The sequence below is a fragment of the Pelodiscus sinensis genome, chromosome 13 (assembly GCF_049634645.1).
Source record: "Pelodiscus sinensis isolate JC-2024 chromosome 13, ASM4963464v1, whole genome shotgun sequence".
NCBI classification, from domain to species: Eukaryota; Metazoa; Chordata; order Testudines; family Trionychidae; genus Pelodiscus; species Pelodiscus sinensis.
This window is the reverse complement of record NC_134723.1, coordinates 17,898,549-17,903,425: the sequence shown is the minus strand read 5'-3', so window position 1 is coordinate 17,903,425 and position 4,877 is coordinate 17,898,549.

Here is a 4,877-nt window from a genome sequence, read left to right as displayed (position 1 = left end):
TAAAATTAGTCCTAGTGTAGTACAAAAAAAAAGCAGCTTGACAAGAGGTTGCGGGGATCAATCCACCATTTGAGGGATGTGCAAATGTTGTGGGGAGGGGCCACTGATCTGTGCACATAGTGTCTTGTAGGGGTATACACTGTGTCATCCACTGCCGAAGGCAGAGGAAGCGTAGTCTTGCGTGATGGCCTACGTAAGTTGTTGCAGTCATATGGCCCATTAATGGTAGGCAAGTGAGTATTGAGACAGCAAGACAGGTGATCAGCACAGAAAGCAGATCTTGGCTGGACTGAAACTCTTTAACGGATAAGTAGACTCGTGCTGCAGAAGAGTCAAGATGAACGCTTATGAAGTCCAAAGTCTGAGAGAGTTCAATCATGGACTTCTGTTTCGTTGAATCAAAAGTCTGTCTAGCTATTGTTATCATATGCTGTGTCTCCACCAAGGAGGGGCCTTTTATAAGGCAATTGTTGAAGTAGGGGAAAAATTATAATTATAATGCCCCTTCGACGTAAATGAGCTGCCACTACCGCAAGGGTTTTTGAGAATACCCTGGGGGGGGGGGGGGAAAGAAAGAGGGTGGATGAAAGGCCGAACGGAAGTACCTGATACTGGAAATGTTTCCTGCCTACTGTAAAATGAAGAAATTGCCTGGATAGATAATGATGTGGAAGTAGGCATCCTGAAGGTCGAGGGCTGCAAATGAATCCCTGTCGTGTCTAAGGACAGTATCATGGATGCAAGGGTTAACATTTTGAACCGCTGTTTTCGGAGATGCCGACTGAGCTTTCGAAGATCGAGTTTGGGTCTCCAGTTTTCTCCTGCATGAGGAAATAGTGAGAATAGAATCCTCTTCCCCTGAACTCGTCCGGTACCTCCTCTATGGCCCCAATGGAGAGAAGACAATGGACCTCTTGTTTCAACAAATTCTCGTGAGAAAGGTCCCTGTAGAGGGACTGGGTGGGTGGGTAGTTGCAGGCAGAGAAAGGAAGTGGATGGTGAAACCAAATGACATGATCTCCAAAACCCAACTGTTGGACGTAATGGTGGCCCATTGGCGATAAAACGGCCTCAGATGGTTCTGAAAGAGATGAGGCTTGATGTTCCGGGTTGACAACAGGAAGTGGTTACAAGCCTCCGACTAAGGAGTCAAATCTGCTTTTTGGCTGGTTGATTAGAGGCACGGTTGGTCTGATTGCTCTTTCTTAGAGGCCACTGTCTTGATCATGATTGGTGAAAACCATGTTGCTGATGTCTATTATATGTGTAATCGTGGCTCCTTGTTTGCAGTGGTATGGAAGTGTGTACATACCAAGATTCCAGAGGGTGGTATGTCAATCTTTGCTGGAATGGAGGACCTCATCTGTTCTCTCGGCAGAGAGCTTTTGTCAAAAGGGAGGTCCTCGACCTTGCTCTGTAACTCTCTCAGAACTCCCGCAGTTTGCAGCCATGAAGACCTCCTCATCGCAATTGCGGTAGCCCTGGAATGGGCAGCTGGGTCCGCGACATCCAGAGTGATCTGAAAGCCTGTCCTAGCTGAGTCATGGCCTTCTTGGTCTATGGATTTTAGGATGAGTCTCTTGGGAGATGCTCCATCAACACTGTAAGTTTCGTATAATTGTAGAAATTGGGATTTGACAAGAGCGCAGCATATTTGGCAATGAGAAGTAGTAGTGTAGTGGAGGAGTACACCTTCCTGCCAAATAAGTCTAATCTTTTGCCGTCCTTGTCCATTGCCACATTCCTGTACTAAGCAGCCTTAGACCTGTGCTGCGCGGCATCTATGACAAGCGAATTTGGCTGGGGATGGTTGAATAAAAATTTCATCCCCTTTGATGGCACAAAGTATTTCTTATCCACCCTTTTATTTGTTGTTGGTGGGGTTGAGGCAGAGATCTGCCAAATCTCCTCTGCAGCTATGATTGCCTCATCTATCGGGAGTGCGATTTTGGCCTGATGCGGGGACTGTAGATTTTTAAGGAGGCAGTACTGTTTATCCTGCACCTCTGCCAATTGGACCTCCTGGCTCAACACAAATCTCTGCTTACGATTGTAGGGGGGACAATATATTGCCTGGGATTATGGCCTCATCAGGAGAGGATGATGACTGGTCAGTAGGTGAAATGTCAGGTTGTTGCTCTTCAGTCTCTGATAATTGCCCCTCCTCTGGTTCTGAGTGATACGCTTGAGGTGGTGGGCTTTGTGGTGGTGGCAGCGGGGGGTGTCACTCACATGGTGATACGGAGGCAGGCGTGTATTCGGGCAATCTACAACACGGGGACCATCTCCTCAAATGTGACCGATGGTAATGATGATGGGATGAAGAGTACGGTATGTGGTTGCGATGATAGTTGTGGTAATGATACGATTGTCCAGGGAAGGGATGCCTAGAAGAAAAGGCACTCCTGTGCTCCTCCTCACATGCCGCATGTGGGGACAACGCAGGTGAGTGAGGAAAGACTTCAGAGCCTCTCGATGAGGTGGGTGGAGAGAGGTGCTTGACATAGTATCAAGAATCTCTCTGCGGTGCTGCCAGATATGGGGATGGAAACCTGTGATGTGGCGAGTATAAAAGCTCCGCCCATTCCATATGAGGAATGCGTGGCACCAGCAATCTTGGTGCCGGAGGAGAAGGTGCCAAAGCTGGAGAGAATGTCAGGAAGGCCGAAATAGGGCTAGGACGCCTATGCATGTTGGTCTTTCCAGACCTTTTCCTCAGTGCTGAGAAAGCATCAGGCCTTACCGGTGCCTGCTTGGATTGCGGCATAGGTTCTGTAGTAGCTGGTGCCATTGGGGTCGGCCTGGATACCAGTGCCGGTGCCTTAGATGATGAAGACACCGGTGCCAATCCTGATGTCAGTGCTGACGGTGCCTGCACAGTCGGCACTGCAGCCGGTGCCTTTTTAGGTCTTGTGCCTGGAACTGCCTTTGCATAGGAAGATATATTCCGGGTTTATTTCCCGTGCTCACCCTGCTCATCAGGGCCAGTGGCAAAGAACATGCAGGTGAAGCCCGCATCTTTTTTGTTGGGGCCACCCCTGGAGAGGACACTCTGCGTTTCTGTGTTGCAGCAGAGTCTGGTATAGCCATGGATGAGGAGTCCAATGATTGGAGCGCCTTGTCAAATAAAATAATTCAAAGGCCCATTTTTCTGTCCCACCAGGCTCTTGCTGTTAACTTGGGGCAATAGGCACATAAGCCTCGCCCAAACAGCAGATACAAGGCAAATGGCCATCTGAGGCTGGCATAGGCTTATGACAAACATCACATTTTTTAAAGCCCGGAGAACTCAGCATTGTCCGTTCAACTTCCTAAAGGCCAGTGAAATGAAGAAAAAAGTTGTTGTTTTTTTAAACTATAAACTAACTACAACTATTAATTATAAACTAGTAACATTAACAACTACTAACTAATTACTGTATTTGCTTCTCTAACTAGATGAAGTTGAGGAGAAAGGGAGAGCTCTGTCTGCGACCGAGGACAGTTGAGAGGAACTGGCAGCAGCCAGACTGCACTCATAAGACAAAGGGCACTAATGACACGGCTACAGCTACGGCTATTGAAAGTCTCCGATCTGCAGCAGCAGCGGGATAGGCCTGACACCTATAGTGGAGTACCCACGGGGACACTACTGAAAGAAGAGTATTACTTTATTCTCAGTAAAGAATATTTTGTATGAACACTGACTGCTCAGTTATGGATCATCTTGTGAAAGCCTCTAATTGTGCTTGGAATGCCTTTGTTACTTAAACAATTTCATGAATGAATTGTGTTGTCAGTATGTTTTCACCTTTATTTACAGAAAAATCATATTTGAATTATTTTTTGCAACGTTAGAAAGACTACAGCTATGTGATACCCTACACATTTGTCAAAGTCTACTTCTAAAAATCTAATAAACTCTTCTGTATTTTACTGTAACGAAGAAGCGTCACTACAACAAAAGAAGCTGTACTGTAATTAGGAGCCTAAAAACAGAGGCTTTTAAAAAATTCTGAAGAGAATTTATTTTTGGCAAAAATCATTTTTTCTCATAACATCAGAGGTTGTTCTGACTAGAGATTTTAATGGTTATTTCCATGAATTAGGACTACATTAAGAGTTTGATACTTCTGACAGCTTTAGATTAAAAGTCACAGTAAGCAAGAATATATTTGAATGGATTTACCTTTAAAGTGGATAGTTAAATCTACAATAGGCAGCTACCACCACCTCCTATCACAGCAAAACAGTACAAAGTGTGTTGATGTTATATCAGCAAAACGCAGTCCATATTCTTACAGAATATACAGATGACAGTTCAAAGATATTAACATAAGTACTTTACTCAACATAATATGGAGTCATTCTGCTTGACTAATATACATATACCAATTAATCTAGACAAAGTATTGAAAAATAAATTTTATTCTTCCTGTACTGAAGTGATGGTACCATACAAGTTGTCAGTTAGGTGAAAACAGCTTTTGGTAGCTAGTTGGTCCATTAAGTTGTCCTGCAAGTAATGTAGTTTTAAAAGATTATAAAAACAGATGCAAGTCCAACTATCTGTTTTAATATGCATATTAATAAAGACAACACATTCATTTGTGTATTCCATGAATTTTGCTGCGTATGCAAGTGGACTGAAACCATCATCTGAACTGCATGCATGAGTTCTCCAACTGTACATGTTCTTCATAATTTAAAAACCCACTTTATAATTTAAAATATTATATACCATGTTAATAGTGTTCAGCTTTCCTTCAACTAGAATAAGCCAACATTATTAGTTGACTTGGAATTTTAGCTTGGTTTTGAGAAAAGATAATTGCAAAAATATATCCCCAGATTCAAAATGTACTATACAGAACTAGAAAAACATCAAAAGGCTGTGA